Below are 14408 nucleotides of genomic sequence, written 5' to 3'. Positions count from 1 at the left end.
TAGCTTGCAACTGTTGGACAAATGATTACACCCTATATCAGCTAGATGCAGGCAAGAGTGTGCAAGGCAGTATTGAAAGTCACTGTCTGTGAACGCAAATTTGTTGCTCGACCTGACATACGTTGTAAACTTTCATTCATAGGCTAGGTTGTAGCAACCTCGTGATGGGTATAGTGAAAACTTGAGTATCGTGGAGTAGCCTAAACCTATAGCTCATAAATTGAACTTGGTGAATGGAATATTAGTGAGTCATCCAATATGCTGTAATAGAAATAAGGCCATGCTCATGAAAAAAAATTGTCCTCCCTCATCTTAAACACCACTGACCACCACAAATTTATACTTAACAAAACCATAAATGCAACTCAAAACAATTTCAATGATTTTAATGAGTTACAGTTCATATAAGGAAATCAGTCAATTTAAATAAATGTATTTAAAAGGACTGGGAATACAGATAGGCATCTGCTGGTCACAGATAAAGTGCTTTCGTAAAGTATTCAGACTCTTTGAGTTTATCCAAATTCTGTTACGGTACAGCCTTATTTGAAAATGTATTAAATAATACATTTTCCTCAGCAATCTACACACAATACACCATAATGACAAAGCAAAAACAGGTTTACATTTCTTTTAGCAACAGTATTAAAAAAACTAACAGTAATAGCTTATTTACAAAAGTATTCAGACACTTTGTAATGAGACTCGAAATTGAGCTCAGGTGCATCCTGTTTCCATTGTTCATCCTGGAGATGTTTCTACAACTTGATTGGAGTCCACCTGTGGTAAATTCAATTGATTGGACATGATTTGGAAAGGGACACAACTGTCTATAAACGGTCCCACAGTTGAAGGTGCATGTCAGAGCAAAATCCAAGCATTGAGGTTGAAGGAATTGTCTGTAGAGCTGTGGAAAAAGTCAAGGGTTCTGAATACTTTCCCGACGGCACTGTACCTTTTTTTAAAAAAGGTAGGGGCGGGGATCAGAAAGTCAATCAAATGTACTTATAAAGCTCTTCTTAGATCAACTGATGTCAAAAAGTGCTGTATAGAAACCCAGCCTAAAACCCCAAACAGCAAGCAATGCTGGTGTAGAAGCACAGTGGCTAGGAAAACCTCCATAGAAAGCCCAGAACCTAGGAAAAAACCTAGAACCTAACCTAGCCAGGCTATGAGGGGTGGCCAATCCTCTTCTGGCTGTGCCAGGTGGAGTTTATAACAGAACATGGCCAAGATGTTCAAATGTTCATAGATGACCAGCAGGGTCAAATAATAATAATCACAGTGGTTGTCGAGGGTGCAACAGGTCAGCACCTCGGGAGTAAATATCAGCTGGCTTTTCATAGCCGATCATTCAGAGTTTCTGGAACCAGTCCGTATCTGGTGTGACCACCATTTGCCTCATGCAGTGCGTCACATCTCCTTTGCATAAAGTTGATCAGGCTGTTGATTGTGGCCTCCTCTTCAATGGCTGAGTGAAGTTGCTGGATATTGGTGGAAACTCGAACACACTGTCGTATGCGTTGATCCAGAGCTTCCCAAACATGCTCAATGGATGACATCTGTTGAGTATGCAGAACATACTGGGACATTGTCAGCTTCCAGGAATAGTGTACAGATACTTGCGACATGGGGCCATGCATTATCATGCTGAAACATGAGGTGATGGCGGCAGATAAATGGCATGACAATGGGCCTCAGGATTCCGTGCAATCAAAATCAAATCAAATGTATTTATATAGCCCTTAATACATCAGCTGATATATCAAAGTGCTGTACAGAAACCCAGCCTAAAAACCCAAACAGCAAGCAATGCAGGTGTAGAAGCACTCAAATTGCCATCGTTAAAATGCAAGTCTTTTGTTATCCGCAGATTATGCCTGCCCATGCCATAATTCCATACTCCTCTCAGATTTAATCAGATTTAATCAGATTTAATCTGAGAGGAGTATGGAATTATGGCATGGGCAGGCATAATCTGCAGATAACAAAAGACTTGCATTTTAACGATGGCAATTTGAGTGCTTCTACACCGAGCGTAAGGCTGGTACCATGTAAGCCGGCCCAAGGAGACGCACTGGGGACCAGATGCGTAGAGCCGGCTTCATGGCATTTGGCTCGATGCTCAATCTAGCCCGGCCGATACGTGGAGCTGGAATAGAACGCACCGGGCAGTCAGCCAGACTCTTCCAGATCTGCCAGTCAACCAGACTCTTCCAGATCTGCCAGTCAACCAGACTCTTCCAGATCCGCCAGTGAGCCAGACTCTTCCAGATCTGCCAGTCAACCAGACTCTTCCAGATCCGCCAGTCAGCCAGACTCTTCCAAGACTCTTCCAGATCCGCCAGTCAGCCAGGATCTGACAGAGCCTTCCTTCTCTCCTCTGCTGCTGGAGTCTACCGCCTGTACGGCACTGCTGCCGGAGTCTCCCACCTGTACGGCGCTGCTGCCGGAGTCTGAGGAGCCCCTCTGTCCCGAGCCTCCCCTCTGTCCCGAGCCGCCCCTCTGTCCCGAGCCGCCCCTCTGTCCCGAGCCGCCCCTCTGTCCCGAGCTGCCCCTCTGTCCCGTGTTATTTAGTAGGGTTGCCGTGGCTAGGAGGTCACGGAAGCGGACAGGGTGGGGGAAGACTACGGTGAAGTGGGGGCCACGTCCAGCACCAGAGCCGCCAACGCGGACAGATGCCCACCCAGACCCTCCCCGATAGGTTCAGGTTTTGCGGCCGGTGTCCGCACCTTGGGGGGGGGGGGGGTACTGTCACACCCTGGCCATAGTTTACTTTGTATGTTTCTATGTTTTGGTTGGTCAGGGTGTGATCTGAGTGGGCATTCTATGTTGGATGTCTTGTTTGTCTATTTCTATGTCTGGCCTGATATGGTTCTCAATCAGAGGCAGGTGTTAGTCATTGTCTCTGATTGGGAATCATATTTAGGTAGCCTGGGTTTCACTGTGTGTTGGTGGGTGATTGTTCCTGTCTCTGTGTTTTGCACCAGATAGGGCTGTTTTCGGTTTTCGTATGGTTGTTATTTTGTTAGTTTAATCGTGTATAGTTTCCTTATTAAATAAAATGAATCACAACCAAGCTGCATTTTGGTCCACTCCTCCTTCCCACAACGAAAGCCGTGACACTCAATTTATACATTTAAGTACATTTTTTATTTATTTTATTTCACCTTTATTTAACCAGGTAGGCAAGTTGAGAACAAGTTCTCATTTACAATTGCGACCTGGCCAGGATAAAGCAAAGCAATTCGACACAAACAGCAACACAGAGTTACACATTGAGTAAAACAAACATACAGTCAATAATACAGTATAAACAAGTCTATATACGATGTGAGCAAATGAGGTGAGATAAGGGAGTTAAAGGCAAAAAAAGACCATGGTGGCAAAATAAATACAATACAGCAAGTAAAACACTGGAATGGTAGATTTGCAATGGAAGAATGTGCAAAGTAGAAATAAAAATAATGGGGTGCAAAGGAGCAAAATAAATTAATTAATTAAATACAGTAGCGAAAGAGGTGGTTCTTTGGGCTAAAATATAGGTGGGCTATGTACAGGTGCAGTAATCTGTGAGCTGCTCTGACAGTTGGTGCTTAAAGCTAGTGAGGGAGATAAGTGTTTCCAGTTTCAGTGCTTTTTTTAGTTCGTTCCAGTCATTGGCAGCAGAGAACTGGAAGGAGAGGCGGCCAAAGAAAGAATTGGTTTTGGGGGTGACGAGAGAGATATACCTGCTGGAGCGTGTGCTACAGGTGGGAGATGCTATGGTGACCAGCGAGCTGAGATAAGGGGGGACTTTACCGAGCAGGGTCTTGTAGATGACATGGAGCCAGTGGGTTTGGCGACGAGTATGAAGCGAGGGCCAGCCAACGAGAGCGTACAGGTCGCAATGGTGGGTAGTATATGGGGCTTTGGTGACATAACGGATTGCACTGTGATAGACTGCATCCAAAGAGTAGGGTATGGAGGCTATTTTGTAAATGACATCGCCAAAGTTGAGGATTGGTAGGATGGTCAGTTTTACAAGGGTATGTTTGGCAGCATGAGTGAAGGATGCTTTGTTGCGAAATAGGAAGCCAATTCTAGATTTAACTTTGGATTGGAGATATTTGATATGGGTCTGGAAGGAGAGTTTACAGTCTAACCAGACACCTAAGTAGTTGTAGTTGTCCACATATTCTAAGTCAGAGCCGTCCAGAGTAGTGATGTTGGACAGGCGGGCAGGTGCGGGTAGCGATCGGTTGAAGAGCATGCATTTAGTTTTACTTGTATTTAAGAGCAATTGGAGGCCACGGAAGGAGAGTTGTATGGCATTGAAGCTTGCCTGGAGGGTTGTTAACACAGTGTCCAAAGAAGGGCCAGAAGTATACAGAATGGTGTCGTCTGCGTAGAGGTGGATCAGAGACTCACCAGCAGCAAGAGCGACCTCATTGATGTATACAGAGAAGAGAGTCGGTCTAAGAATTGAACCCTGTGGCACCCCCATAGAGACTGCCAGAGGTTCGGACAGCAGACCTCTGATTTGACACGCTGAACTCTATCAGAGAAGTAGTTGGTGAACCAGGCGAGGCAATCATTTGAGAAACCAAGGCTGTCGAGTCTGCCGATGAGGATGTGGTGATTGACAGAGTCGAAAGCCTTGGCCAGATCAATGAACACGGCTGCACAGTAATATTTCTTATCGATGGCGGTTAAGATGTCGTTTAGGACCTCACTGAGCTCGAGCTGTTTTGCAAGGAGGAATGGGAAAAAATGTCAGTCTCTCGATGTGCAAAACTGATAGAGACATACCCCAAGCGACTGTAATCGCAGCAAAAGGTGGCGCTACAAAGTATTAACTTAAGGGGGCTGAATAATTTTGCACGCCCAATTTCTCAGTTTTTGATTTGTTAAAAAAGTTTGAAATATCCAATAAATGTCGTTCCACTTCATGATTGTGTCCCACTTGTTGTTGATTCTTCACAAAAAAATACAGTTTTATATCTTTATGTTTGAAGCCTGAAATGTGGCAAAAGGTCGCAAAGTTCAAGGGGGCCGAATACTTTCGCAAGGCACTGTAACTATAGAGAACATGCAAAAATTATTTGGTAAGTTTACAAACTCCCAGGAATGTCATACACGATGGATCATTAGCTTATACACTGACTTTCACACATCTAGATGGCCGGGCAGGGTGGGTGTGGAGCCAGAGACAGCAGAGGTTCAAACTGTAGAACCCTGTAAAAAAATATATATTTTATCAAACAAAACTATGCTACATTTTATATCAGGGACGCTCAGGATGACAAATCAGAGCAAGATTACTGGATGTAAGTACATTATTTACCTTCAGAGGTGAAGGTATCAAACCAGTTGCCATGATACATTTTTTGTTGTTGTGCACTCTCCTCAAACAATAGCATGGTATTTGTTCACTGTAATAGCTACTGTAAACTGGGCAGTGCAGTTAGATTAACAAGAATTTAAGTGTTCTGCCCATATAAGACGTGTTTATTTCCTGGAAAGTTTGCCGTTACTTACAACGTCATGCTAATCACATTAGCGCACATCAGCTCAACCGTCCCGGTATAGGGACACTGATCCCGTAGTTAAAGGTTTATAATTAATAACTGACACAATTCTATAATGAATACATGTTAGAATAATAATAAATAGTGACCAACAGCTTTGCACACTGTTGGCATTCTCTCAACCAGCTTCTGAGGGAGTCACCTGGAATGTGCCTTCTTAAAAGTTCATTTGTGGAATTTCTTTCCTTCATAATGCATTTGACACAATCAGTTGTGTTGTGACAAGGTAGGGGTAGTATACAGAAATTACATTTTATTTGTCACATGAGTGTCTCCTGACCCCTCCTGTCTCACCCTCCAGTATTTATGCTGCAATTTTATTTTTACCTTTATTTAACAAGGAAAGTCAGTTAAGAACAATTTCTTATTTTCAATGACGGCCTAGGAACAGTGGGTTAACTGCCTTGTTCAGGGGCAGAACAACAGATTTTTTCCTTGGGGATTTGAACTTGCAACCTTTCGCTTACTAGTCCAACGCTCTAAGCACTAGGCTACCCTGCCGCCCGACACACAATGGTTTGTGTGTCGGGGGGCTAACATCAGTCTGTTATATCTGGAGTATTTCTCTCGTCTTGTGTGACTGTAAGTAAGTCTCTCCCTCCCCTAGGACCATGCCTCAAGACTACCTGGCCTGATGAGTCCTTGCTGTCCCCAGTCCACCTGACCGTGCTGCTGCTCCAGTTTCAACTGTTCTGCCTGCGTATGTGGAACCCTGACCTGTTCACCGGACGTGCTACCTTGTCCCAGACCTGCTGTTTTCAACTCTCTTGAGACAGCAGGTGCGGTAGAGATACTCAATGATCGGCTATGAAATGCCAACTGACATTTACGCCTGAGGTGCTGACCAGTTGTACAACCACTGATTATTATTATTATTATTATTGTCATCATCATCTGACCCTACTGGTAATCTATGAACATTTGAACAACTTGGCTATGTTCTGTTACAATTTACACATAGCACAGCCAGAAGAGGACTGGCCACCCCTCAGAGCCTGGTTCCTCTCTAGGTTTCTTCCTAGGTTCCGGCCTTTCTAGGGAGTTTTTCCTAGCCACCGTGCTTCTACACCTTCATTGCTTGCTGTTTGGGGTTTTAGGCTGGGTTTCTGTACAGCACTTTGTGACATCAGTTGATGTAAGAAGGGCTTTATAAATACATTTGATTGATTGAGGTGTAACCTTACAGTTGTCGTGTCTTTGGTTATGCAGGACTAAGTGATATGACATGCTATTCTATAAAATCCTTTCTCTGTAATTAATATTTTCTTAATATTTTCGACTCTCTCTACCGCACTTGCTGTCTCGAACTCTAAATGCTTGGCTATGAAAAGCCAGCTGACATTTACTCCTGAGATGCTGACCTGTTGCACACTCCACAACCACTGATGATAATAATAATAATAATAAATAAATAAGACCCTGCAGGTCATCTATGAACATTTGATTATCTTGGCCATGTACTGTTATAATATCAACCCAGCACAGCCAGAAGAGGACTGGCCATCCCAGAGCCTGGTTCCTCTCTAGGTTTCTTCCTAGATTCCTGCCTTTCCTTTTTTCCTCGCCACCATGATTCTACATCTGCATTTCTAGCTGTTTGGGGTTTTAGGCTGGGTTGCTGTATTGCACTTTGTGACACCAGCTGATGTAAATGGGGCTTCATAAAAACATTTGATTGATTGATTGATTGATTGATTGATTGATTGAATGATTGAATAGCATTCTCACATTGGTGTTCCTTTTGTCCAGGTCAGAAATGTGGATCTGTTGGGGCGGTATGCAAATGGGAGTGTCTAGGGTTTCTGGGATAATGGTGTTGATGTGAGCCATGACCAGCATTTCAAAGCACTTCATGGCTACAGATGTGAGTGCTACGGGTTGTTTGTCATTTAGGCAGGTTACCTTGGGTACAGGGACTATGGTGGTCTGCTTGAAACATGTTGGTATAAGACTCAATCAGGGACAGATGGAAAGTGTCAGTGAAGACACTTGCCAGTTGGTCAGTGGATGCTCGGAGTACACGTCCTGGTAATCCAGCTGGCCCGTGGCCTTGTTAATGTTGACCTGTTTAAAGGTCTTACTCACGTCGGCTACGGAGAGTGTTATCACACAGTCGTCCAGAACATCTCGTGCACTCTTGCATGCTTCAGTGTTACTAGCCTCGAAGCGTGCATAGAAGTAATTTAGCTTATCTGGTTGGCTCGTGTGTCACTGGGCGGCTTGCGGCTGTGCTTCCCTTTGTAGTCTGTAATAGTTTGCAAGCAGTGCCACATTCGACGAGCGTCCGAGCCAGTGTAGTACGATTCAATCTTAGTCCTGTATTGATGCTTTGCCTGTTTGATGGTTCGGAGGGCACAGCGGGATTTCTTATAAGCTTCCGGGTTAGAGTCCTGCTCCTTGAAACCTGCAGCTTTACCCTTTTGCACATTGCTGATGTTGCCTTTAATCTATGGCTCCTGGTTTGGGTATGTAATTACAGTCACTGTGTGGACGACGTCATCGATGCACTTATTGATGAAGCCAGTGATTGATGTGCTGTATAATGCCATCGGGAGAATCCCAGGACATATCCCAGTCTGTGATAGCCAAACAGTCCTGTAATTTAGAATCTGCTTCATCTGACCACTTTTTTATTGACCGAGTAACTGGTGCTTCCTGCTTTAGTTTTTGTTTCTTAGGATAGAATTGTGTTCAGATCTCCCAAATGGAGGGCGAGGGAGAGCTTTGTATGCTTCTTTGTGTGTGGAGTTTTTCCCCCCCTTTGGTTGCACATTTAACATGCTGGTAGAAATGAGGTAAAACAGATTTAATTTTTTTCCTGTTTGCTTATGGCCGTATACAGCTCATTGAGTGCAGTCTTAATGCCAGCATCCGGTTTGTGTTGGTAAATAGACAGCATCGAAGAACATAGATGAAAACTCTTGTAAATAGTGTGGTCTACAGGTTATCATGAGATACTCTACCTCAGGTGAAAGAAACCGAGACTTCGTGCACCAGCTTGTTTACAAGTATACAGAGACCATCACCCCTTGTCTTATCAGACGCTCCTGTTCCATCATGCCGAAATAGCGTAAAACCCGCCAGCTGTATGTTATTCATGTCGCCGTTCAGCCACGACTCGGTGAAACATAAGATATTCGTTTTTAATGTCCCGTTGGTAGGACAAATGTGATCGTAGTTCATCTATTTATTATATTTTGTCTAATAGGACCAATGGTAAAGGCAGATTACCACTCGCCGTCGGATCCTTACAAGGCACTCAGACATACGTCCTCGATATCTAGGTCTCTGAATGACGGGGATGGCGGCCCTGTTGGGTGTCTGGAGTAAATCCTTTGTGTCCAAATCGTTAATTAATCAATATTTTACAGTACGGGGTGAGTAATCTCTGTCCTGATATCTAGAAGCTCTTTTTGGTCATAAGAGATGGTGGCAGAACCATTATACTCAAAATAAGTTACAAATAATGCAAAAAACTCCACAAAATAGCACAATTGTTTAGGGGACTGTAAAACGGCAGCCATCTCCTCTGGCGCCATTAGCCCTATTTGGTCAAATACCAAGTCAATATTACGGCAGGAACACCTCAAATAACCAAATAGAAATGACAGTCCATCATTACTTTAAGACATGAAGGTCAGTCAATCAGGAACTTTGAAAGTTTCTTCAAGAGCAGTCGCAAAAACCATCAAGCGCTATGATGAAACTGGCACTCATGAGGACCGCCACAGGAATGGAAGACCCAGAGTTCCCTCGGCTGTAGAGGATAAGTTAGTTGGAGTTACCAGCCTCAGAAATTGCAGCCCAAATAAATGCTTCACTGAGTTCAAATAACAGACACATCTCAACATCAACTGTTCAGAGGAGACTGCATGAATCAGGCCTTCATGGTCGAATTGCTGCTAAGAAACCACTAACCCAGGACACCAATAAGAAGAAGACACATGCTTGGGCCAAAAATCTTGAGCAATGGACATTAGACCATTGAGTCCAAATTTGAGATTTTTAGTTCCAACCGCTGTGTGTTTGTGAGACGCAGAGTAGGTGAACGGATGATTTTGGCATGTGTGGTTCCCACTGTGAAGCATGGAGGAGGTGTAATAGTGTGGGGGTGCTTTGCTAGTGACACTGCATGTGATTTATTTAGAATTCAAGGCATACTTAACCAGTATGGCTACCACAGCATTCTGCAGTGATACGCCATGCCATCTGGTTTGCGCTTAGTGGGACTATCATTTGTTTTTCAACAGGACAATAAACACATCTCCAGGCTGTGTAAGGGCTATTATACCAAGAAGAAGAGTGATGGAGTGCTACATCAGATGAACTGGCCTTCACAAATCACCCAACCTCAACCCAATTGAGATTGTTTGGAATGAGTTGGACTGCAGAGTGAAGGAAAATCAGCCAACAAGTGCTCAGCATATGTGGGAACTCCTTCAAGACTGTTGGAAAAGCATTCCAGTTGAAGCTGGTTGAGAGAATGCCAAGAGTCTGCAAAGCTGTCAAGGCAAAGAGTGGACATTTGAAGAATCTCAAGTATAAAATATATTTAGATTTGTTTCAAACCTCTTAGGGCTAGGCCCCTTTTTTCTCCACTTCCTATCTAAATGACATGCCCAAAAGTTAACTGCCTGTAGCTCAGGCCCTGAAGCCAGGAAATGCGTATAATATAATCCATATAATCCAAAGCAAAACCAACCAGAAGTATTTTGAGAGAGATCATTCTCTTAGAAATTCAAGAGAAATGTCATATTGAAAATTAGCACCATGGATGCAATTCCTATGGCTTCCACAGGGTGTCAGCAGTTTATGTTCAAGGTTTCAGGCTTGTAACTTCAAAAACGAATAAGAAATATCAGTTTTAGCAGAATATAGCGTGCGCAAACACACATTTCCAAGACCATGAAGACATTACGCACCTGCTAAAATCGGTTTCCTATTGAACACACTTCTTTCCGTAAGAAATATTAAAGCTTGATTACATTTTAGGGTATCTGAGGAGTAAATAGAAATAGAGTTTAGGGGTAGATTTTCGGATTCCGATCTTGTCAAGTTGAACGAGTGGATTACTCAAATCGATAGCACCAACTAAACAGATATTTTGGGATATAAAGAAAGATTTTATCTAACAAAATGACACTACTACATGTTATAGCTGGGAACCTTTGAATGACAAATCAGAGGATGATTTTCAAAAGGTAAGTGAATATTTAATCTTTATATGTGAATGTATGAATCCTGTGCCGGTGGAAAAATATTTTGATGTGGGGCGCCGTCCTCAAATAATCGCATGGCATGTTTACACTGTAATAGCTACTGTAAATCGGACAGTGCAGTTAGATTAACAAGAATGTAAGCTATCAGACGATATAAGACACATATGTACATAAATGTTTAAAGTCCATATTATTTATGATTATTTACTTGAATTGCACGCCCTTCAGTTTCACAGGAAGTTGTCCCTAGCCCTAAGAAGTTTTAAATAACACTTTTTTGGTTACTACATGATTCCATATGTGTTATTTCATAGTTCTGATGCCCCACATTACTCTACAATGTAGAAAATAGTAAAAAGAAAGAAAAACGCTTGAATGAGAAGGTGTAGTGTATACTTAAGATTGGTTAATGTACTGTTTGCGATTAATGTGAAGGATTCATACATACCTGTCCAATCAGTGGTACTTGGCCTTCTCAACACCAGCAGCACTGTACCGGTTGTCCAGGCCCTTGTACATAGCCTCCAGAGACTTCTCACTCTCTGACTGCACCATCAACCAGGAGAGGATCATCCAGTTCTCATTCATCACCGCATAGGATGACATGGTGCCAGATGACAGTGTCACCTTTTTATTTTTTGTTTTATTTATTTCACCTTTATTTAACCAGGTAGGTTAGTTGAGAACAAGTTCTCATTTACAACTACGACATAGCCAAGATAAAGCATAGCAGTGTGAACAGACAGCAACACATAGTTAAACATGGAGTAAACAATAAAGTCAATAACAGAGTAGAATTTTTTTTATATAAAAACATTGTGTGCAAAAGGCATGAGGAGGTAGGCGAATAATTACAATTTAGCAGATTAACAGTGGAGTGATAAATTATCAGATGGTCATGTGCAGGTAGAGATACTGGTCACTTTGTGGGGGTCGTCAGATCTGAAGACTTTTCTGAAGGTGCCTTGTAGGAGCTGGATGAGGGCTAGCTCCTGCCGCTGGTACTCTTGTAGGAGGCAGTCAGTCAGGTAGTGTGAAGACACAGATACTCCACACCAGCCATCTACATCTTCATAACCACCAAACCCAGCAGGTGAGTCCTCCCGTCTCAGGAGCCCTGTGATGGTCCTCTGTCCATACATGCCTGCATTTACATTACATTTACATTTAAGTCATTTAGCAGACGCTCTTATCCAGAGCGACTTACAAATTGGTCAGCATCCCTGGTGTTCTGCACGCTGAGAAGGTAGGCCAGATGGGCTCTCTTGTATTTTAGGTGCAGAGTCTCTATTACCTGGATTTGTCATGTCATTTGTTGACTTGCCACTGCGCCAGAGTTCATCCATAAGCGTCTTACAGATGGCCTTATTGTAGGTGAGGAACGCTGGCAAGATGTTGACAAAGCGCCTTGGTAGCTTGTCCAGCTACTGGGGATTGTCAACAAACCAGTGCTTCCTACATACCTTGCAGACGAGACAGGAAGCTAGCAGGTAGTACTGGCCACTGATGCCAACAATCACCTGAGGCCTTCCCACACCAGAAGAGGCAAAGTGAGGTTTGGGGCAATTGTGTACACAAGGAAGGATGTAGTTGTTCCTTAGCCTCTCCATGATGTCATGCTCTGGCTTCCAGATGAAGAATGGGTGGAGCTGGAAGTACTTTGGTAACGGCGGCTCAGACGAGGTCTCTATGAGTTCGGGCTGAGGTGGACAACGCAACAAGGAGACCATGTTCATGAGGTGCCGCACTGTTCGGGACCCTGGCCACAGTCCCATGGCCTCCAGCTCTGTCTTCATGCAAATTCTCTGATTGAGAGAACAGTTCCAGCGGCTGATATCTTGGTCGTAGTTGGGGAGGATGGAGAGGGACTGCAAGGCATACTGGAGAAATGGTAGTGTGTGGCAGAGCATGAAACATATCAATAAACCAAATATACCAAACCATTCTGTTGACGAATCACTTGTTAAATATAATCCCACAATAAATGTTGACCTACCTTGAGCAAACACTCTTTCCTACTCTGCTCTGGTAGGGGCAGGGGGTCTTTCACTCAGTGATGTAGTATTTAGGGTAATGCAAACACAGAAAATTAAACAATGAACTGAGGATGCATAGCTTATAGCAACAGTTTATGTAATTCGATTTGGATTGCCATTAGAGAGTGGAAGGTGTATTTGCAGCACCCACAGCTGTTGCGATGGAGACAGCTGTTGATTTGCTGTGTGCGCTGTTGTGTTTAAAAAACATAAAGAACACAAGAACACATAGTTATTAAACCATGTGTAAGTACATAACAGATCTAAATTGACATATTTATCTTTGTCTTGACCATGCTACAGTACTCATTCGTAATGTGCCTTATGTGATGTTTTACTGTAGATGCAGTACAATTCAAACCATGATAGTAATACATACTTTCAGCGAAAACGGCAGTGTATTGCTGCTTTGCTATAGGCAGTTGTACCAAGGAGAGCATCTGGGGTGGAATGGGCACAGAGAGCTTCACAGGTGTTGAGGGAGCTAGTGAAAAGACATGACATTTAACACAATTTGTAATGAGTTTCACAATAGATTAATGTGTGAATTATGTGACTTAGGTAAACATGAAGGTCATCACCATGTGATGGAGATACTGTTTTTGAGAACTCAGCTGGTCTGACAGCGTGGCTGGAGTCATAAAAACTCGTTTTGCTACCTCTCTACAAATTTCTTGTTAAACAAACTATAGTTTTGGCAAGTCGGTTAGGACATCTACTTTGTGCATGACACAAGTAATTCTTCCAACAATTGTTTACAGACAGATTATTTCACTGTATCACAATTTCAGTGGGACAGAAGTTTACATACACTAAGTTGACTGTGCCTTTAAACAGCTTGGAACATTCCAGAAAATTATGTCATGGCTTTAGAAGCTTCTGATAGGCTAATTGACATCATTTGAGTATATTGGAGGTGTACCTGTGAATGTATTTCAAGGCCTACCTTCAAAGTCAGTGCCTCTTTGCTCGACATCATGGGAAAAATCAAAAGAAATGAGCCAAGACCTCAGACATTTTTTTTAGACCTCCACAAGTCTGGTTCATCCTTGGGAGCAATTTCAAAATGCCCGAAGGTACCACGTTCATCTGTACAAACAATAATACACAAGTATAAACACCATGGGACCACGCAGCCGTCATACCGCTCAGGAAAGAGACGGGCTCTGTCTCCTAGAAATGAACATACTTTGGTGCGAAAAGTGCAAATCAATCCCAGAACAACAGCAAAGGACCTTGTGAAGATGCTGGAGGAAACAGGTACAAAAGTATCTATATCCACAGTAAAACAGTCCTATATCGACATAACCTGAAAGGCCGCTCAGCAAGGAAGAAGCCACTGGCTCCAAAACCACCATAAAAAAAGCCAGACTGCTGTTTGCAACTGTACATGGGGACAAAGATCGTACTTTTTGGAGAAATGTCTTCTGGTCTGATGAAACAAAAATAGAACTGTTTGGCCATAGTGACCATCATTTTGTTTGTAGGAAAAAGGGGGAGGCTTGCAAGCCGAAGAACACCATCCCAACCATGAAGCACGGGGGTGGCAGCATCATGTTGTGGTGGTGCTTGGCTACAGGAGG

At 43.1% G+C, this 14408-nt stretch overlaps 1 long non-coding RNA gene across 1 annotated transcript in view; it reads left to right on the top strand.

Annotated features, from left to right (window-relative positions):
• LOC135546385 (uncharacterized) overlaps positions 1 to 14408 on the top strand; it is a 49485-nt gene that overhangs the window by 13042 nt on the left and 22035 nt on the right. The gene's annotated exons all lie outside the window — the stretch shown is intronic.

This window comes from Oncorhynchus masou, chromosome 1, assembly GCF_036934945.1.
Source record: "Oncorhynchus masou masou isolate Uvic2021 chromosome 1, UVic_Omas_1.1, whole genome shotgun sequence".
Taxonomy (NCBI): Eukaryota; Metazoa; Chordata; class Actinopteri; order Salmoniformes; family Salmonidae; genus Oncorhynchus; species Oncorhynchus masou.
Note: the sequence above shows the minus strand (reverse complement) of the source record. Positions and strands in the feature narration are given on the sequence as shown.